This window comes from Equus caballus, chromosome 15 (assembly GCF_041296265.1).
Source record: "Equus caballus isolate H_3958 breed thoroughbred chromosome 15, TB-T2T, whole genome shotgun sequence".
NCBI lineage: Eukaryota > Metazoa > Chordata > Mammalia > Perissodactyla > Equidae > Equus > Equus caballus.
This window is the reverse complement of record NC_091698.1, coordinates 56,016,515-56,039,317: the sequence shown is the minus strand read 5'-3', so window position 1 is coordinate 56,039,317 and position 22,803 is coordinate 56,016,515. Positions and strand designations below refer to the sequence as shown.

General features: G+C 45.1%; 1 long non-coding RNA gene across 1 annotated transcript; it reads left to right on the top strand.

The window, feature by feature from the left end:
• Window positions 1–3,544: 3,544 nt before the first annotated feature.
• LOC111768094 (uncharacterized) lies at window positions 3,545–12,225 on the top strand. The gene is made up of 2 exons (XR_002800144.2): window positions 3,545–3,732; window positions 10,676–12,225. It is a non-coding gene; the product is annotated as an uncharacterized lncRNA (long non-coding RNA).
• The last annotated feature ends 10,578 nt before the right edge of the window (window positions 12,226–22,803 follow it).

The window sequence follows — 22,803 nt, the reverse complement described above, 5'->3', positions numbered from 1 at the left end:
CCCCCCTTCCTAATGTTCCTTGGAGCTTTTAGCATTAATTATTCCAATTTTCCTAACATTCAGTTTACCTATTTGTTTCCCCCGATGAGGTTGTAGGTTTGAGAGTGGAAGTAATCTTTATCCAAGAACCTTCACATAGTGGGTGCCTAGAAAATGCCGAAGGGTGAAATGCACGAGTCCTGTTTGGCTAGTTGTTTTTGATTCTTTCTTTGACTAGGATTATCTAGAAGAGGGGCCTGATAAAGGAACTAAGACTCAGAGGCAAAAAAAACTTAGTGAAAATGATTGACATATTTTTCAAACTTTCAACCTGGAGATCATTAAGACATGTTTTTTCAAACTTTTTCACCTGTAACAGAAATACATTTTATATTGCAAGGCAGCATATGTATACATACATACATGTATGTATGTGTGTATATATAAATATACATATATACATATACAAATATTTTTATATATATAAATAAAACAAGTCTCACAAAACAATGCTTTCCTTACTGTGTGTAATAGAGGTTGATATTTTCTTTTTGTTTTAAGTGCTAGTTGTGATTTCGCTAAGGTGATTTCATAACCTCTCCTGAGTCAAGTCCTACAGTTTGAAATACACATTAGAAAAAGTTAATCTCAAACTTGGATCTTCTTTCTTTATTCGGTCTGCTTGTTCTAGAATGCAGCCGTTACAGCAAGCAGTACTGGAAGGGACAGCAGTGTGAAGCATGTGGGAGAAGGAGATGAAGTATAGATGCTCCTTTCTCTCAAGAAAAAATCTTACCCCAAAAACTTAACATCTTTGCATTGATCAACAATAAAGAAAAAAAGTAAAAGCCAGACATTAGCAAAGAGTAAGAATTTTGAGTCATTTGGATGGTATTTATTTTGGTATTAGTCAGTTGACCTTGGCTGGCAAAGGGATGTCATCAATCTCCGGAGGATAACCTGGGGGTAAACTGAAGAATGACAGACACATCTTATTAACCAAGAGTCGCTCGAGTGGCGTGCATAAATTACTCATTTAGAAAATTCTAATGTACACAGCTCTTATCTAATCTCCCAACGTGGTCCAGGAACTCAAGAATACTAGAGAATTGAGGCCCGTAGTAAAAGTATTACTATCTCCTGAGAAATTTCAGACCATAATTATAAGTGTTTAACATTTACTAAGCATGTAGGATGTACCTTTTAAAACATGGCATTTGATCTTTACAATGATCCTATGAGGTAGCACTATAATTATTTTACCAATGAGGAAATTGAGGCTTAGAGAGATTATGTGACCAGCTCCAAATTGCATAACTATGAATAGGCAGACTCAGGAAGTATGACTCTAAGTCTAGCACTCAAGCATATCTCCCATTGAGGAAAGAAGTTAGATGGAGGCGTGTGGATCAAAATGCCGCCACCCTGCATTCTTCTGTGGAGTCTGGAACTTTTGAGGTTTCCCTGGCCAGCAGCAACAATGGTCATTTATGCCAGGCTGCAGGGAGCACTGTGGCCTCCTGCAGAGAGCCCAAGGCTGAGAGTCGGGAAAGCCCAGTTCCAGCCTGGCTCTGCCACTTACATTTGTGTAACTTTAACTGACACCCAACCCTCCTGTGCTTTGTTTTCTCGCATGTGAAACACTTGCTCTTCAAGTCTCATAGGGGAGCTGTGACATGAAAGTATTCCAAAAGATTGGCAGAGTTCTACAAATAGGATGGACAGTTCATCTCCCAGAATAACAGCTATGTAGCATTTCTTAGCTGTCAGTCTAGGTTGGAGCAGGAAGAAAAGGGATCCAGGAGAAATAGTGTCAAGAAAATAACAATGAAAAAAACGTTTACCTGATAGGCTCGATCATAGTGAGAGGATAGAAACATTTCTGTCAGAGTTCAAGAATAACCAAGTAAATTTTTTTAACTTTACATATTAATTTTAGGGAGATCAAAAAGCTAAATAAAAAGGAAATATAATTACAGTATATCACATGGCTCAGATGTGAATCTTCATATAGTCTTAATAATGTAAATAGAGAATGTTGAACTAGCCCCAAATTGTAACAGTACTGAGAAGGTGGTTGGGGAAGGGGGGACAGAGTGTAAGAAGATGAAATCCTTATCTTTAGTAGTAATAACCAGAAAATATCTAAAAGTCTAGAAGAGTGTAAGCATGTTATTTAGAAATAACCAGAGAAAAATAGTAACTAAGAGTAAATAATAGGAGACAAGTTTCAAAAAGTTGAAAATAATTGCCTCTAGGGAGCAGAAATCAGGAATGGGGAAAAGGAAGGGAGGAGATGGCTTTTTTTCTTTTTAAAGAAGATTTGTAGAACTTTTTCACTTTTAAACCAGTATATCCCCTATCTAGCCAGTCGGCAGTAAAAGAATGTTGTAGACTTTGAAACAGACAGACCTCAGCTACATCTCTTACTGCTTGTGGGACCTTGGGCAAGTGGCTTCTCCTCTTTGAGTTCCAGTTTGCTAATCTGTAAAGTGGGACTGTCACTACCTATGTCAGAAGAGAAGCATGGGAAATGGTTGAGAGGCTCTGCAGGTGGACTGTCTAAGCTCAGATTCCAGATCTTACTGACTGAAAGCCTGTGAGAAATTGTGGAAATTAGTTCATTTCTCTGTGCCTCAGTCTTTTCTTCTGAAAAATGGTGATTATAATAACAGAACCTACCTGGGAGAGTTGCTAAATGGATTAAAAGAGACAATCCAGAAGCTCCTGACACACAGTGGGTTTCAGTAAATAACTTTCAGGCATTATGAGGGTTACACAAAATAGCACATCATGCAGGATGCATGGCGCTTGACCCATAACAGGCATCCCTTTCTCCCAAAAACACATCAGAAGAATCAGAGAAGAAGTCTCCCCAGCCAGACTAATAGGATAGATGGCTACCTCCCATGCAACAATATGGAGATAAGTGGTCCTTGCCCTGCCACGAAGCCCCTCTCCAAACATACTTCTCAGAAGAGTTGTTTTATTTCTAGAAAGTGTATAAGACTCATTTAATTCTTATAGAACTTCACTGGCTTGTTCTTCAGTCTCCTTAAAGTTTACAGGTTAGGCTGAGATGAGAAAGCCTATCAAGGCCATCTCTGCCAGGCCGGGACTCAGAGTACCTAGCGGAGCAGGTGCACCACACCAGTGTGCGACAGATGCTCTGCAGCTGAAACAGGTATCCTCTGAGTTCATGTCAGGCTACATCGTAAAACTGGCCGCAGGAATGCATGTAAAGCCACGCTCACACCCAAATGCACCTGTACCTCGTTACTCCCACCTCTCCTGGGAGTGAGAGAAGACTATCTAACCCAGATCCCAAGTCATTTCCTGCCAGGGCTTCACAGCAATTCAAAGAACTTCTAAGTGCAGGTTCTTTCCAAATAGATTGGTTTCTTGAAACTCACAAGAAGTCAAACACCAGAAAAAGAGGGGATTTTTGAAAGCCACCCACTAGGATGGCAACTGGTACTTGGTAGTTTCAAATATTAAGAAAAAAAAAAAATCAGCGTTGATGAGGCAGTGTCTAATCTCCCTGTGCACAGGAAGTGAAGGCGATGGAGTCTGATTTGCAGGAGGCCCTGAGGTTGCACAAAGCAGCCACTCCTCCAGCGAGGCCCACTTACTGCCTGCCGAGACGCCTGCTGAGACGCCTGCTTTGCCTGCCTCCAGCTGAGCACACCGGAGGGAAAGCACCATTAAATTCCCTGTGAGCTCTGAGCCAATGAGCTGCACCAAGGTCACCAGGTGAAGGGGATGGGGAAGGAGGGAAGAAAGGATGAGATGGGTTTGACAAGGCTAAGTTGATGGGGCCAGTGGGAGACAGTAGCCTTGAGGCCATTCATTCCAGAAATGTTTATTGAGCCCCTAACATTCACCAGGCATTGAGTTAGGCACCCAGGACACAAGCAAGAATTAAAGTTGTCCCTACACTGATGGACTCCTCAGACTGGTGGGAAGTTGGCTGTCATCTTGGTTGTGCTGTACTGTGGGAGCACAGCAGAGGGATCCCTTGCTTCTGCCTTGGGCATGGATGGTGTTAGGGAAGAATAACCTTGGAGTTGAATGTAGGACAATTAGGAGTTTTCCAGGCAGACCAACAGTTGCGAGAGGTGGGAGGGTGGAAAGCAATGCAGAGGAAACCACCTGTGCAAAGGATGGAGGTTCTGAAAATTAGATGTCATAGTAGGACCATGCGAAAGGATTGGATGCATTTGAGCAAAAGTTATAAGAGGCTAGAAATGCAGACCGAGTCCTACACCTGTGGATGGGAGAAGCGGAGCAGGGAGATGGTGAGGTTCCTGCTCATAGTCAAGAAATGGGGAGAGAGGAAACCGAGCGGCAGAGGGGACATGTTTAGAGAGGTTCTGAGGAAGGATGGATGGGATCTGCTGCCAAACTGGATTAGGGGAAGAGTAGAGGACAGTTCCCACTCTCCTTGGGTTGGAAGACAGATTGTCTTGTCGTTAATCAATTCTGAGGATACTAGGGGAGGGTTGCAGTGAGAGAGTCATGAATTCGGTTTTGGCAAGGTTGAATGTGAGCTGCCTCAAGTTCATCCACGTGGAGATGTGCAGCAGACAGTGGGAAATACTGGTCTGGAGCCCAGGAGAGAGGCCTTAGCTGGATGTCTAGATTTCACAGCATGGCAGGGTTATCTTTATAGATATTTCTTAGGGGGGAATTAGCCTCACGAGAGGGTTCTCCTACTAGAGAAAGAGAGAGAAAGTGGCTTATCTGATTGGTTGGCTTGGGGAAAGAACTGGGCATGCGCAGCCCAGCCCCTGGGGGTTCACCTCCTCTTGATCTGTCTCCCCACGTGCTGAATGGCTCCCCTGGGATTGCAGTGGGTTGGTCTGTAGAGTGAGCCACTTGGAACAGACCCAAAGTCATAGTCTCAAATCAGCTTTATCAGTAATAAAGCAAATGTTTTGATCTCCATGTCTCCTACAAACTCAGGAGGGAAAAAGTGTTGTTTATCAAAACCACTGCCAAACTCCAAAGAATATTACTGTAAGTTTTTGGGGTTTTTTTTTTTTTTAAATCGGCACCTGAGCTAAGATCTGTTGCCAGTCTTCTTTTTTTTCTTCTTCTTCTTCTCCTCAAAGCCTCCCCAGCACATAGTTGTATATATAGTTGTATATTCTAGTTGTACGTCCTTCTGGTTGTGGTATGTGGGACACTGCCTCAGCAGGGCTTGATGAGCGGTGCCATGTCGGTGCCCAGGATCCGAACCAGCGAAACCCCGGGCCACTGAAGTGGAGCATGTGAACTTAACCACTCGGCCATGGGGCCGGCCCCTTAATGTAAGTTTTGTTTGCTGTACTTTTCCTTCCACTGCATTCCAAGTAGGTGGTCAGGCCTGTAGTAGTTCCTTTCCTGAGATGTTTTTGCAGGGTGAAAAAGCAATCACTGGTTGTCTGTTCTCGGTGTTCTTGTGGCAGGGGCTTTGAATGCTGCAATAGGAGAGAGAAGAAATTTGACCCAGGGACTGGGAAGAGGGGAAATAGCAGCAGGTCCCCAAGGACTGCTCTGTGTCAACCCATGGGGAGGTGATAAATCCTCAAAGAGGGCAGTTGATCAGTGTAGTTAAGAAGCAGGACCCTGGGTCCAGGAGCAGTCATTTTACCAAAGATTCCTTTGCTCCAAGTAGCAAGGCTACTGGACATGAAGGGACCATGTGGCAGACGAGGAAACATCTCAGCAATTATCAGCCAGAACCAAAGACCAATGGCTTTGCCTGTGGGGGCCTCCCAAGAGGAGCCGACCTTGGCACAACCCTGGGTGGAAGGTGAGATAGTCAACAATTGCTGAGATTAATTTCCTGCCAGCTCAGTAGAATGGGGGCTCAACATCAGATTGAAGTTGATTTAAATGAAGTCAAGAAATGTGTCATTTCCTTCACCCCAGAGATGGGAGACTAAGATTCACGGCTCCGACAATAGAGAACAGAGAATAGAGTCGTCAGAACATAGAGGTGCTGGGAGTCCTGGATGTGGGAATTTAGAGGGAGTGAAGCCAAGGAATGTGGGCAAAGCCTTACAAATTTCAGATTTAGGGGTAAGTGAAGAAAGAGGGGGCTGAAAAAGTGAAGTTAGCAAAGCAAGAGACACTAGAGAGGGGAGTAAATACTGCAGAGGTCAACTAAGATAAAGATTAAAAGGTAGCCATGTGATCTGGCATTTAGGATGACCTTAGCAGAGCAGTGCTGTGGAGGTGGAAGTGAATGCAAGGAATAAAGGTCACATTCTCAAGAAGAGTAGCAGGGGAAGGAGGGAGAGATCAGGGGTCATAGATCGAGGTGGAGGGAAGGTTTATTTTTAACTTGGGAGATTTCTGAATGTGCCTTAAGGTTGAGGAGAAGGAGCCAATGGAACAATGGTAGATACTTTATAGAACTAGATCCAAAGGACAGGAAGAGTTGCACATGTTGAAGAACTAGCGCAGGCCCAGAACAGGAATATGGAAAAGAGGGGAGAAGTGGTGATAGGGAGCTTCTAAGATGGTCCCCAGTGATCTCTGCCTTCTGGTATTCATGCCCTCGTGTGATCTCCTCCCCTTAAGTGGGGGCTGGCCTTACTGACTCACTTCTAACAAAGAGAATGCTGTAGAAGTGATGGTATGCCACTTCTGATATTAGGTTGTAGGAGCACTGTGGCCTCTATCTTGGGCATTCTTGTCTTCTCTCCCTTGGATCACTCCCACTGAGGGAAATCAGCTGCCATGTTGCTTAGGCAACGCTATGTAAAGGCCCACATGAGTGACCTTAGAAGAGGACCCTTCAGCCCCAGTCAAGCCTTGAGACGACCGCAGACAACTCAAGCCTTGAGACAGCAATCTTAAGGAGAGACCTCGAAGGAGAGGCACCCAATTAACAGCCAGAGTCCACAAACTGTAAGACAATAAATGTTTGTCATTTTAAGCCACTGAGTTTTGAATTCAGCAATAGATCACTAATAAGAAGCAGATAAGTTTGCCTGCAGGGAAGGCAAACAGCCTTCCATTTTCTGTGCTGAGAACAAGTAAAAAGAGGAGCAAAGTTTTGGCATGGCCACAGTGGAAGGTAAGAAATTTATCTGGCTAAGGATGCATGACAGGAGGGACGAATACTCTTAGGGCCCAACTGAGATCGGTGACAACAAAGTCAAAGCCACTGCAACATGCAGTCAAGGAATCGTTATCCAGCTATCCCGACGCCCTGAAATAGAAGAGAAAGAAGTTGTTGAACTAACAGGATTGGGAGTTTATAAGGTGATGGAATAGAAAGCCAAAGAGGTAAATCAGTTGAGGATGCTAGCGAGAGATGGGCTACACTGACGGAACCACAGGAAGGAAGCAAGAGGTGGTTAGAAGGTCATGGTTAGATGGGTAGAAAATGGCAGTCTCAATGAAGCTGATGAGCTGATGTGATGGGTTTAAAAGTGAGAGGAGCCAAAAGACCCCAGGCATGTATTCAGAGGGGAGCAGTTCTGGGTAGCCACATGACTCAAGGTGTGCCCATGGGCACGGGTTTCCTGAATGGAGTGCCCTCTGCCAACTCCTCCAGTCTGACCTAAACCAGTCTGAGCCCCTCTACCCCGTCACCACGAATCCATGCCTCAGCTGCAAAGAACTCCTATGGCTTATGGTCCTGCTCTTGTCACGTCTGCCTGGGGAGCCCTCCCTTCCACCCGTATCTTTCCCCAACATATTCCTTTTTGACTTTCAAGCTGCAGCTCATGTTCTGCTTCCTTAATGAGGTCCTCACAAATGTCTCCAGTCTGACTTAATGTCTGCCCATCCCCAGCCCACTGTTGCACTATAGTTTGCTATCCATTATCATTAGGTTTATGGAGTTTTCTGTTCTCTCCTTTGGAAGGTACATCCTTGGAGGGTAGAAAGTATGAGCCAGGATCTTTAGGTAGCTGATGTTCCCAGCAGAGTGGCTGATTCGCAGTCAGTCCTCATTACTGAACTGGATAAAGTGGTTAAATAAGGCTGAAGACCCTGAGCAGACAATAAATCTGCCTGAGGAACTCCGAGATTAAAAAGGCAGTGGGAGGGCCAGCCCAGTGATGCAGTGGTTAAGTTCGCAGGTTCTGCTTAGGCGGCCCAGGGTTCATCATTTCGGATCCCAGGTGCGGACCTAAGCACCACTCATCAAGCCATGCTGTGGCAGGTGTCCCACATATAAAGTGGAGGAAGAAGGGCACAGATGTTGGATCAGGGCTAGTCTTCCTCAGCAAAAAGAGGAGGATTGGTGGCAGATGTTAGCTCAGGGCTAATCTTCCTCAAAAAAGAAAAGGCAGTGGGAGAGAGTTACTATCCCCTGAGCACTTCGTCCGCTGTGCATCTGTCAACACTCACGACAACTGTGCAAGGTAGATCTTCCACAGTTTGAGAAACTAAGGCTCAAAGCTTCAGACACTTGGCTAGGACTGGTCTCTTTAGTCCTCCCTAGGTTTCATCCAGTCTCAAGACTAAATTCCATGAATATGCTGATAACACTCAGATTTCCTCTCCAGCCCAGCCTGCCCTTGTGCTGAACTCTAGACACAACTCCCAGCTGCCTATGCGGCACTTCTGAGATAGACTCTCAAATTCACCTAGTCAAACATGAACTCCTGATTCCTCCCCAAAATGTGCTGCTCCCACAGTTGTCTTCATCCTAGTAAACGGCGACTCTACTCCACCAGTTAGGACTCAAGAACTTTGCCTCCTCTCTTTCACACATCCACACCCTGTGATCCTCTAGGCACCTCTCGTCAGCTCCAGCATCCAAAGATGTCTAAACTTAGTCACCTCCTCTCCTGCTTCCCACACCTGCCAGGAGCCGCCAGCCCCTCTCACCTGGGTTATCGCAAGAAACTCCTTCCCCTCCATCTCCCTGCCCCCCGCAGCCTCTTCTCAACACAGCGGCAGAGGGTGCTTTTCAAATACAAATCCAATCATTTCACTCTTCTGCTTAAAATCTTCGAGTGGCCCTGATCTCAGAGTAAAAGCACAAATCCTCACCACGGCCCACCAGGGCCTGCATGACCCAGGCCCTGCTCTGATTTTTAAAATAGCTTCTTCAGATATAATGCACATACAATACAGTTGACCCACTTGAAGTGTACAAATGCGTCGCTTTCAGCTTATTCACAGAGTTGTGCAGCCATAATCTCAGTGAATTTTAGGACTCTTCCATCATTTCAAAAAGACACCCTTCACCCCTAGCCATCACTCCCCAGTCTTTCCCTCGCTCCCAGCCCTAGGCAACCTGCTGTCTCCATAGCTTTGCTTGTTGTGGGTATTTCCTATAAACCTCTCTGGTTTTATCTCCTACTCCTTCTCCACACCTTCCTCCCTCTCCTTCCCCGCCCCCTGCCCCCAATACCATGGCCTCCTGGTGCTCCCTGAACACTCCCGGCACCTCCCTTCTCAGGGCCTTTGCAGCACAGTTCCCTCCATCTGAAACCCACTCTCCCCAGACCTCTGCACAGCCACACCTTCCCCTCTTCATGTCTGTTCAAATGCCACCTTCCCAGGGAAGCCTTCCCTGACTGCCACACAGAACTGCACTCCCACCATTCCCTTACCCCACACCCTACTGAACTGTTGCCATGTCACTAATCATTACATAGAATTTATATACCACAAATAGTATCTCTCATAATTACATATATTATATATATGATGCTAAATATATGTATTTCTTTTTTAATTGTCTGTGTCCCCCTGCCATCCATGGAATATAAGCTCCAGAGGCAGGGGCGTTATCACTTTTGTATCCTTAGTTCCTTGAACACCACCTGAAATATGCTCTATAAATATTGTCAAATGAATGGCAGAAATAGGATTTGAACATGAGTGTTTCAGACTCCAAAACCTATACCCTTAATCATTATGCTCTGTGGATCTCAGAGAACAGGGAAGATTTGAACAGGTGATAAAAGGCAGAACAATGATCTAATGCCCATGCTCAGTGTGGTGGATGATGCGGGCTCAATAAGCCAAGGAGTCGAAAGAAAGATTTCTTGGACTCTCAAGGTCTGGTAGTAGTGCTCAGAGAATAGCATGGGGACAGGACCCATGGGCAGTGAAGAGCTGCAGTATGTTGAGGGTTAGGACTAAATTTATAAGGCATGGGTATGTAACTTATTTTTAGTAGACAAAGAAAAGATGATATAAATAGTCATTAAATGGTATCAGTGCAGGTGGGGTCTGGTTATTGTGTGGTCGTATAACTTTAGATATGAATCGGGTCATATAGATCGGCATGTAGGCCAGGATGCCTTGGGCTTCTCTCCCTGGGGCAGCCTTGATCCACATCAGTGGATGCTGGATCTCCCCTCAACCCACGGTGTTCGTTACCCCAGCTACTGGGAGTGTTGGCAGCCAGCAGCTCACAGCTGCATCTTCATGGCTTGCCCTGGCCTAAAGAGAGTTGCCTCACCCAAGGCCATTGCCCTTTTCCAGAGCAGCCTGTAACCAACGGTCAGCGGGGGGCGTGGGGGGCGCAGGTATAAAGACTGCCCTGGGCTCCGATTTTAAAGGGCCATCCTATCCTAGCTCCAGAGTTCCTTGTGGCATTAGCTGAAGCCTTAGCTGTGACAGCACCTGAAGTTCAACTTTTCCCTCTGTCCCTCCTGCTTCCTTCCCTCCCCAAGAGGCATTGATCTTGAGAGCACTCCCCAATAAACTTTGTGTACACAAATCTCTGTTGCAGAGCCTGCTTCCTGGGGAGCTCAGCCCGAGATGCTCAGAATCAATCATCCAGTGGCTTTCGGGAAAGGTCGAAGGATCTTTGGGAAATTGGACACAGAACAAATAAGCTAGACCTCTGAAAGCCACAACCACCACCAGATGAACCAATCCTACCTGTGTTTGCATGAGCCCAGCTCATCATATCCCTTTTAACAAAATAACTTGGAAAGGAAGAGAATGTGGTGTGCATGGCCCATGATCGTGTCCATGGCTCTGGAGCATCCCTCACGTGAAAGCAGCTTCATTTCTTGGCCAAGCAGACCTGAGCTTGGGCTCCCTGTCTGTGCTGTGACCTCACCCTGCTGAGCCAAATGTACAGTGACTCATGAGTCATCGGGCTCAATCAAAATTTCCTCTTCGCTACGTACCCCGCCCCCACCTCAGGACAGTGGTTATCTCCGCCTCCCCCTTGTGGAGCATGGCTGCTGAGTGGGAGAAAGGAGGGAAGGAGAAAACGAGTCAATCAAGAAACGACAACCCCAAGGGGGCAGCAATATCCCTGCCTGAAGTCTAGAGAGGAACAGGCAAAAATTATTAAAATCATACTTACCTGTCAACCTTTTGATTCAGAAATTAGAAGGTAGCCCCCTCCCTCTTGTGGGAGCAGGGTGAGGGCAGCTATCAGTTATCATCAATAATAGTCGAGAGTAATGCTCATATAGAGTAGACTGTGCCAAGCTCTGTTCTGAACACTTTACATATATTTGCTAGTTTCATCCTATTCTCTAGTTTCATAACAACGCTATGAGGTAGGTACCATTATGATCACCCCATTTTGCAGATGAGGAGACTGAGGCACAGAAAGCTTAAGAAAGAGTACAAAACTTACTAAGGTCACACAGGTTATAAGTGGATTTGGTCACTGTACCATATGTTGGTCTGTGTAATTCAGGGTTGAAGGCAGTGCCTGGGGCTTAGTAGGGTACACTGCCCCCGTGGCCCTTCTCACAGCTGACCACAAGCCCCGCAGGAGCAAGCAGAGATGAGTGGCCCACCAGAAACCTGGGTTAAAGAGAACACGGAGAACTGCAGGGGCTTCTCTCAAAGCCCCCCTTCTGCCTGCCTAGTGTCCAGAGACCACATGTGTCTCCCTCTGGCTTGATTCACGGTGTCTGCTTTCTCTTTGATGCATTCATTCTTTCCAGATTTTTTCTTTTCTTTCCATTTGCTCACAAGTGAAGGCCTGCTGGGGCGGAAACATCACGCATGAGTTAAAGGAGATTGGGCGCCGAGGTGCCGAGGAAGCCTTGAGTGTGGTGGCTGTCTTGTGGTTCCTGAGCTTCCTCCATGCAAGATCTGATCTCACATGACGCCCAGGGCTGATGGAGACATTCATCACTTCCTCCCTCAGCAAAAGGTGCTAATAAAAGAAACTTTTCCTCTCATGGGCCAGCTGGCCGCTGTGTTGACTAGAGCAAGATTTCTAAGGACTCTGGTTACTTACTTGTCCTTTCAAAGAATTATTGTGTCTGTGTACCTACAAGCCCCAGCGTCTCCCAACACACACACAGGGACTTAGCTGTATTTTTCTTGGGCATCTCTGGGGAGTGTTGCCTGTTCCCAGGTTACCCTCCTTGACCCAAAAGCAAGGTGATCCCCTTATGTTTCAGATTTTGGAGATACGAGAATGTGTAGGTTTAGCCAGACCAACATTTCTCAAGCACCTGCTCAGGAGTCTTGTCAGATATTTTTTTCCTAGTTCCCCTTCTCCCCATGACATTACTATATATCAGCATATTTCAGGGCCACAAACCATTTTAATAGCTAAGATTTTTTTCACATACCTCTGTCCTTCCAAGCAACAATTTTCACCTCCTTGGGGGCAGTATCACCTGTCGAGAATCCATGAGTTAGAATCAGCAACTGAGTTCCCCGCCCTAGCACTTTCTTCCTTTTGGGCGGTGACGGTTGACATCCTGCCCCAACATTGCGTTTCTGGCTCAGGGTTGTATGTAAACTCCCATCGGCCTCTCACAGTCAAACCTTAAGGCTGCAGCAATTTTACTCTTAAGTAGTTACCCAAGGAGACTGAGCACCTATGTCGACCGAAAGACCAGTACGAGAATGTTCATAGCAGCTTTGTTCATAATAGTCCAAAACTGGAAACGGTCTAAGTGATCTTCAATAAGGGAATAAATAAGGATAGTCATACAATAGAATATTACCAGCGATAAAAAGAATACTGCTACACATAACAATGTGGATAAATTGCAAAAACATAATGTGAGTGGAAGAAAACAGACACAGAAGAGCATAGACTGTGTGATTCCTTACCTATGAGGTTCAAAAACAGGCAAAACCAGCCCATGGTGATAGTCAGAATAGTAGTTACCTCTGGGAAGACTTAGAAGGAAATATTCTCTATCTTCATCTGAGTGATTGTTACGCAGATGTACTCAGGTTAAATGTGTGTACTTATATAAAAATTCTAGCTATATAATTGAGATTTGTGTACTTGCCTTTTGTAAATTATACCTTAAACAGGTCCTTGAAACCTCGTTTAAAAAACATTCAGCCAGGGGTTCCTGGTCAACATGAAGATTTCAGGGCCACTCCAGAGACCTACTCTATGGAGTGGGGTTGAGAAACTGAGTCTTATCCAGCCCCCAGGGGATTCTGATGCAGGTTGTCCTGGAACAGCGCTCTACTATGCACTGGTCAAGAGTTGCAGCAGAAGGTATGTACTGGCCCATTAGCTGCTTCACACACATTCCTATTCCATAAGCCTAGAGCACTTGGAGTGAATGGAACAAATGTAGCAAAATGTTCCCTGAAAAGCTGTAACAAGTGCAACAGAAATAGACCCAGATGTCCTATACACTTAAATTGAATCACTGCACCAACTGGCCCCTAGGAGTGAAGTCTATGATGTTGGAGGAAAGAAAAAAAGGCAAAGAAAGGGACCCTAAAACTAAACAGTTTTTAATTGCTGCACTTGATTTCTCTGGTTCCAGCCCACCCTAAATCACTGTGTAGTAGAAGGCAGAGAATCATACTGAAACCCTAATACTAGCTCCTCCTGTTGTGAACTGTGTGACTTTGGGTAAATTACTTGACAGCTCTGATCGTCAGTTCCTTCTCTGTAAAATGGGAATTATAGAATTTATTTCATGGTGTTGTTGTAAGGATGAAAAGAGAGAAAGAATGTAAGGACATTGTACCATATGTAAGGGAGGAAAAAAACCTTTTTCCCTCCACCCTCTTAGGTTCTCTTCAGGTGATCCTGTAAATTAAACTGACAAAAGACAGATTAACAAGAGGAAAACAAACAAGAATTAACATGTGCATCACACATACACATGCGAGTACCCAGTGATGAGTAACTCAAAGGATTGGTTAGAGCTTGGGCTTATACAGCATCTTAACAAAAGAGCAATACACTTTTAGAGAAGTAACAAGAAAAGGAAAAGGACCTTGAGTTTCTGGGGCAGCAAACTGTGGGAAGGCAAATGTATGGAGGAACTGATGAAAGTAAAGCCCATTAGGTTCACAAGGTTTGTGAAGTCGGTTCCTCCAGTGCTGTTTCCGGGCTGATAAGGGTTTAGAGTTTTCTCCAATGATTAACTTCTGTCCTTCTTGGTGGAGAGGGGAGGGGGACACCTTTAAGAATTCCTGTCCTACTTTTAGGAAAATAGGGGGAGAGCAGAGAGCTTTTATTGTAGCTGCTTCTCAATTTTTCTTCAGCTCAAAGCAATATCCTTATGCCAAAGTGACGTATTTTGGGGTGCCCTATTCTGCTACCCTTCATACATCTGGCATGTGAAGGAACTTGTTAAGTGTGACTTTCTTCAATCTTTCCTGAAATTTAAGTTCCTATGTGCACTAGCTTCAGCCCCTCATTCACACATTAAATATTTATTGGGCACCTATTTTGTGCCAAGCATTGTGTGAGGGGCCAGGGCTGGAGGGATGGATACGATGGCGACACTCACAGTAGATGGGGTGGGTAGAGTACCTGAGAGGACAGGTACCGGGGATAGCCTGCACGGTGTAGGCCTCCCACCCACCCCCCCCACCCCACCCCCACTATCCAGGGACTAGGGAAGGCTTCTCAGAATTCCCCTGAGTTTAGCAGGATAAATAGAAGTTGCCAGAAAGGCAAGTCATAAGGACAAACAACGGCCTGGGTGAGGAGGGGATCTAGCTATGTAAACTTTCTGGGTTCTCTTTCACTAGGTACATTCATTCGAAAGCCCACATTTAATGAGAGATTGTCTGTGTGCCAGCTACTGTGAGAAACACGAAGATGACTAAGACATCCTCTTAGTCAGATGGACTCATGCTCTCAGGAGACTCATCATCTGAATCAAGCCTTGCCAAAACCACTAGGGTGGTAGAAAGCAGGGGACAGGAGTTACACACATAATTTGTATTTGTTCTATGTTGCTCACCAACTGCTTGTCCTCAGAGGGGAAAGATGAGGTCTTGGGTGCCTTTTACTATTTGTTCCCAAGACCTGTAACAGTTTCTCTGAGCACAGAGGGAGTCAGCAAGCCATGCTGACCGTCCAGGTCCAACCACTTCTATCATGCTCAAATAACAGCATTTACGAGGTTCTGCTTCTTGAAAATCAATTCCCAGGAAGCATTCATGAGTGACAGAAACCACATTTCATCTCAGCTGGGTCAGCAGCATCTTTTTCCAGCTATCTCAGGCAGAATCCCAAATCCACCATGTTGCTTTGTCATAAATCCAACTTTTCAAGAAAACTTGTGATGCTCTGTGAAACTGGGTAACTTCTCTAGGGCTGTCAGAGATGGTTCATGCTCAGTGGCATGCTAGTAAATGTTTCACATTGACTTTCCAAGAAAAAAAAAAAGCCCTGATTTGTTTGCCAATTTCTCTGGTGTAAATACTCTCACCATGACCAATTTCAAGCTACCAATGTGATGTCATTGAATGTGGAGTTGGGAAGAGATGTGTGCAAGCCACTGTTGCAAGCAGAAAGGAGCCTGCTCCAGTACACCACTCAGTCAGGCTCTACTTGGACACTGAACGATGACTTACCAGAATGATCTGCAAGTGTTACTTCAGTGATGAATAACAGCACATTCTTAAAAGCCAAACAGAATTGTTCAAAACACCTTTGGGCATTAGAGTGACCTGCACTCAGAGCTGGGCCCAGGCCTCAGGAACCAGGGCTCTGTTCTTCTCTGGACCAGGCTACCTTCCATATGAGGTCCCATCTTTTCTCTGCCCATTCCCTCCTACCCATCCTTCCATTTTCAGCTTGAGTCACTTCCTCAAGGCAGTCTTCCCAACACCCCATCCCCCAACGAGGTCACATCTTCCTACCACCAGCTCTCAAGGCCCCACCCGCCTCTCCTTCCTGTGGGGGCTCATCACAGTTCAATGTGAAATCCTGTTGGTGTGATTATTTGATTTGTATCTCTCTACCTCTGGACTAATCTCCTAGAGGGCAGAGGCTAGTCGCCTTTAATCCCTCCCTAGCATGTGATGGAGCTCACAATATACTTGTGGGACAATGGAGGGCATGGTTTGAAGAAGTGACTAGACCAAAAGAGTGTGGACACAAGGCAGAAGCAGACCTAACTTTCAGGATCTCCCCGTGGAGCGCTCTCTCCTTCACCTTCAGTCAGTTTCAAGGTTTTCAGCTCCAGTGTCAGTCTAGCCACAGGGCATCATCCAGTAGAGGAGAAAATTTTCCAGCTCTGATGAGGAGGCCCTCTAGCCTTGGGCCACCACTAGCCTTACGTGGCTTGTGTACAAATAGACAAAGATCTCCCCTCTGGCCAGATGCAGCTCCAATGACCCTAGGATTTGCTACAGGATGCGCTTTGGTGAAGAAAAATGCACCTCTTCCTCAGAGCACGGAGCTTGGTGGGCAGCATAGGAACTGAATTTCAGGCCTTAGTTCAGCATCTCTGTGCAGTGTACAAACGGCAGAAGTGTTCATAGCAGCACTGCTGGCTTGGCCTCCGGAGCCAGCCTTGCCAAGATCTAGGAGCAGAGAGTTCCAGGCAGAGGGAGCAGCAGTGCAAAGTCCTTGAGGCAGGACAGAGCTCAGGCATTGAGAAATAAGAGGCCAGAATGGCTGGAACCCAATGAAGGCAGGAAGGGATGTGTAGGGAGAGAGAAGGAAGTCAGAGAAGGCAGGAAGGGATGTGTAGGGAGAGAGAAGGAAGTCAGAGAAGGCAGCAGGGCCAGAAAGGGAAGTGTTTTGAGTAAAGAGCTTATATTTTATTTTAAGTGTTTGTTGAATTAAATGAAAGTCATAAAATTGGACAAAACAAAGTTTTTCAATTTTATTGTCATTATCTACTGACAATGAATGGAGAATAGACCTTGAGGGAATTACCAAGGTCATCCTCTTATTATATACAAGAGTTTGGGGACCAGGTCCTCTTCCAGGGCATGCAGGACCTGAGCCACATTATATCGTGAACCCTCTTTCCTCCACCTTCACCTACAGGTAAAATCAATTTACGCTAAGCATCAAGGATGGCCTTAAATGGGTGGATATTTATTGTTACAGGTATTGATCCCTTTCCCTTTTTTGAAATTGTTCTTCTCCCTACTCCAAACATGTGAGTTGAATGGGGGCTGCCATATTCTTATAGACCCTGCTCTTGGCCACAGTCCTGAGGTGGAAACGTGGCCCTAGATAAGCTGGTCACAATCCTTCCCTAGGATTTTAAAAATATGGACCAGAGAGGTCTGAGTAACACCTTTCTGGTGCATTCATGTAGTCAACATTTTTATTTTTGGGGGTGAGTACTTATTACAAAACTGTGCTTAGGTATAAAGGATACAACGGTAATAAAAGGAAAGGACACAGTCCCTGCGTCCATGGAGCTTACAATCTAGAAGGCAGGAGAGCTATGAGTCCCTCCCACTAGACTATAAAATTGCAATGGGGACAATTACTACTAAAGAGAGGCTGCTGGTGTTTTGAGAACCTATTACAGGGGACTTGACCTGGTGAAGTAGTTCAAGAATGGCTTCCCTGAGGAAGTGATGACCAAGCTAAGATGTAGGCCTTGGGAATGGTGTCTGAATAGACTAAGTGGCAGGAGAGAGCAGGTGAGTATAGGGAGAGAAGACAGTGTGACTAGAGAAGAGTGAAGAGAGTAGAGTGGGGCCTGATGCCAGAGGAGGATGGAGGTGTAGGAAGAGGCCATCATATTCGTTAGGAATTGTGTTTGGTTCTAGTTATAGAGACCTGAAATAGGAGTGGCTTCAATAAGATAGAAATTTATCATTTCTCGCCTAAAAATTGTCTAGAGATACAAAGTAGGCATTTTTATCCAGACTCTTTCCACCATTGTCTCTGCTATTTCCATCCTCAAGTTCTCATATCCTCAAGACGACCACTAGCACTAGCTATCACATGCACATTCCAAGCAGAAGAAGGAGGAAGGCATAATGGCAAAAACGGCAAAATTTCCCGCTGAGTCAGCATTTGTGAAGGACTTGCCTGGAAGTGCAACTTCACTTCTGCATACATCTCACCGTCCATCCCTGGCTGCAAGGGAAGCTGGAAAATGTAGTCTTTTCAGCTGAGTACATTATCACTTCCAACAACATGGAGCTTCTCTTACCAAGAAAAAAGGGGAAAGTTTCAGATGCTTCTGAGATACCCAAGAGTAGATGCCAGGTAGGTATTTGAGTACACAGGCCTAGAGCTTGGAAAAAGGTCTGTGTTAGAGAATAAATTTGTGAATCCTCTAAGTCGAGATGGTGATTGAAGCTGTGGGCATGAATGAGATCTCTGAGGGAGGGAGTAGGAGGACCTAGGATAGAGCCCGGAGGAGCTCTAACATTTGGTGGCCAGTTAAGGGGCTGAGCTTCCCAAGGAGACAGAAAGAGGAATGGAAGCTGGGAAATGTGAGGCTGTGGTACCACCATCATGAGGAGGACCCCGATCCGCTGGGAGAGAGAAGAGAGCCTCCTTGCAGAGTTAGCCAAAGAGAAGGATTGTAGGATAGGAAGGACGGACGAGGGAGGGAGGGATTCCCTGGTTCCCTATAAATGATGCTCTGCCCTTCCTGTGATTGAGTTGTTGAATCTTCTTTCTATGAGCCTTGCAATAAACCCCTCTGTTATCTAAGTCATTTTGAGTCTGTCCCTTTACAGTTTATTAATACAGGCAAGTCGAGGCCAAAGAAGGGTGAAAAACAACTCCATCCACTTTATCATGTGAAAAGGGGAAGAGGCTGCTGATTGTAGATGAGCCTCAGGTCTTTTCAGCACCTTTATTGGGCCCACTTTGGGGTGAGTTCTAAATGTGAGCTTTCAAGGTCAGACCTGTGTCTTCCAAATATCTGGCTCATAAAAGGCACCATCTGTTTGAAAGAACAAATGTTTGTGGAATGAGAACCACCATGGCATGCTCATTGTTCCAGTACTCTTGAAGCCATTGGCTTGGTCAGAGTTGGGTTCATTTAGTCATTCACTTAGTCAGAGTTGGGTTTGTTGAGTGGTTCAATTCCCTTCTTTCCCACCACTCAATCACTCCATCACTCCAAGGCAGAAGCACCACATCGTACATTTCTAGCTATTGTGACAAGTAGACCCAATGGCAACAGAGAAACAAACAAGGATAAAGGCTCATTGCTGACAGTTGTGTTTCTGACCACAACATGTACCAAAAGGGCAGGGGCAGCCTATGTCCCAATGAAAAAAAGTGTCAATCAATCATTATATAATGACATTCCTGAATTTTCAAGGTGATGAGTTAACTAATTATCTATACAATAAATCAACAAGCAGAAGTTGTTAACCAAGCTCTCTATCCACATGTCTGAGAGGAATAGTAAAATCAGATCTGGCCAAGTAGAAGGAGGAGTTTTAAGTAATAGGGAAAGGACCAATAAAACTGTTGTCCAGTTTTTGGTGGAGGGATGGGGAATGGTTTGAGTCAAGAAGACTAATGATAAACCATATCAATTTCCAAGTGACTTTGAATTCCCTAGGTACTGGTATAGACAAGGATATAAAGCACAAGCATCATCTCTACTCAGGCAACTAGCTAAACCAATGTGTTCACATTCACATTGACCATCAGCTTCTCCAAAACACCTTTTCTAATCAAACCCAATCACATACACACAAGCCATCAGCTTTACCAGTGTTGGACATAAACATGGAAAATAACTCATTCCTCATCCATCTCACCACTGCAGGTCTTAGAGATGAGCATTTTAACTCAAGCCAGTTTCAGCCAGTCTCTAAAATATTACCTATCCCTGTTTACTCTCTTGAAAAGGAACCAGGCAACCGGGATGAAATAGGAAAAGTGAGCATTTGATTCAGGGAGGGTGACATACAAGACTATTCAAACTGAAATATTTTTATTCTAGGAAGAATTAGTTGTGAACAAATTCTAGATTTCTCGTTGGCTCAAGGTTTAATCTAACTGACGGGTAATTGTCCATGAGAGATTATTTGGTCTTGAGAAGTCTTATCACCATGCACCATGCTTGGGTGAACCATCCACACACTTCACCGCTTTGAAGTGTGCATTTGGAAAGTTTATGACATTAAGCCCTTTTTGGCTTCCTCCTTAAGGGATATGAAGCTGTTGTTTGTTCCAGATCAGTGAACTCAGCTACCTCTGAATAAGCCAACTTACTCCTTGAGTCAACTTGAGTAATATCCACCTATTTCTTCAGTAATTGGAGGGGAAAAAAACCTTCTAATGTGCAGCTTTCAAGAGCCTGTCATTCCCTGATAGAAAATTAAGAGTTTAGTAATTCATACCAACTCTACTAGGCCAAAGAGATGCCTCCGATTACAGGACTAGGTAGTCCTTATATAAAACCTACTTGTTACCCTGGGAGGCACAGGCTAGGCCTCTACCCCACAACATCTCCCTCTGTCCCATCCTACCAGTTACAGTGTTCAAAACTCGTTGGTCCCTCCCCCATTTAAGTGAAAACTCCCCTCAGAAGAGCAGTGCTCTTACCTTAATCTGATTTATGGAGGGGAGCAGGTGGGCAAGGGCAAGGTTTCTTTGGTTAAGATTTCCACTCAGATGTCCCACTAAATTTAAAATCACTGCCTCAATTTATTCTTTTCTTCTGGCGCCTCCAAATCGTTGCTGGGAGGGAGTTTAGAAAATTATCTCAGAGACAGGATGGCAGACAGTATTGTGTCGGTTAAGGGCACAGATACCGGGTAGTGTTGGGATCTGCTACATACTAGCTGGGTGACCCTGGGTAAGTTACTTTAACCTTTCAGTGCCTCAGTTCCCACATCTGCAAAATGGGGATAATAATAGCACTCATTTTATGTACTAAAGTGTTAGCTATGATGATGATGATAATCTCTGTTCTTCTCCGATCCAGTGAGAATGAACTTTTCAGTTCCTAAAACTCTCTCCTCTCTGTCTCTGTATCTCTCTCTTCCTTGACATGAGCCTACTAGAATGTTCTCTCTTATTGGGACAACCCCTTCCCCTCAACTGCGTCCCCTGCCTTCACCTAACACACTCAGGTTTTACCTTAGGTATTAATTAGTTCCTCCTAGAAGCTGTCCCTGACCAGCCACCCCCAAGTCTGGGGTTAGCGTCTACGTAAATATTCCTACCACACCCTATGTTTCTCTTACGCAGCACCCATCACATTGAATTATAAATGCTGATGGGACTACACTCCCTGATGACAGGCACTGAGCACACAGTTTTGATAAATATTTGATGAATTAAGAAATGAACCAATAGATAAATAGATGGATGAATGTTAGAAAAAGCTTACTAATACCAACTTATGGAAATTCCTACAGACATTTCAGTGGAGAGGGTATGAGAATGGAATTACCCAGAAAAGGGATCTTTGCCGTCAAATATAGATTTAGCGCCCAGATGTTACTTGCCTTTTAAAAATTGGTGGCATTCGATACCAACAACTGAAAAACTATTTATTGTTTCATTTAACATTATCTCCATATATGTGGTAGTAATACACTCTCAGGATAACAATACCAAGAAGTTTCTTTTAGGTAATTCTTTTTTTATTTTAACAGAGGACAAACAGGAAGGAAAAACAGGAATTGAATCCCCTAGCATGTAGTCATGTGCTTGTTTCTCAGCGCCTCAGTTACAGTGAAGAGGTAAATGACATTTAGCTATGAAGCGAGTGACTTCGGATCTCAGTCTCTGGTGAAATAGGGTATTTCCATTTGGTAATCACTGCTCTAAAAATGGCAATAGTGTGTCGTCATTCTGCTGAACAGAACTCCAGCCCAAAGGAATTTCCCTGGGAGCCCCACCTCAGCTAGCTCCCTGCCCCTGGGAAGTGTTTGTCTTGATTTTTGACCAGTTCTGAATGTGAGGTCATCACCATCGCCCTTGCTATTCAGGGCACAGTCCCAGGCACTGAGAAACAAAAGGGTAGGAGATGACATGGTGCCCATCCAGGAGGGAAGAGAAGGGACCCAAGACACACAGTGTCAGGGAAGGGACCAAGGCTTTGCTCACCAAGTAGGTGACTGGACAGCCAAGGAGTGCATGAGGGAACAGAAGAGGTGGCCAAACTGAAACACCCTTCCTTTTGACAAGCTGACAGTGAAGCAAGGAGGCAGATGAAGCAGGAGTGATTGGTGAAGGTGGGCAGACCAAATGCATTTGTAGGGAAGAGGCAGTGGGGAGGAGAGGCTGATCTATATGAGAGAGGGAGGGGACAGTTAATGTAGGGAGGTGCAGTGGGAGACAGGAGGAAACCAAGCTCAAGATGGAGGAGGAAACTTTGCATTGAAAGAACTTTTCTTCCTCCAAGACCAGGGATCAAGACAGAGACAGATTTTCAGAGGAAAAGAGAGAAATACAGGGAGTTCATACTGGAGATGGGTAGTCCCGGGACCAAATGCCTGTACCATGAGTTGTAATAGGTTAGAGGCTTCTTTAAAGCTCTGGTTTCATCATCTGCAAAGCAGGGTTATTGTTAGTACTCACTTTGCAGATGAAGAGTATATTCTGCACCTGCTTAGAGCTTGTGGCTACCGCATGAATGATAGCAGCTAGGATTATTTTGTTACTCATCTCAGGAAAGCAGGAGGCAAGGACATCTGCAAAAGAGAAATAGGGAGAGAACAGTCTGGGGCCTCAGAGGAAGTGAGCTGCCATGGGAA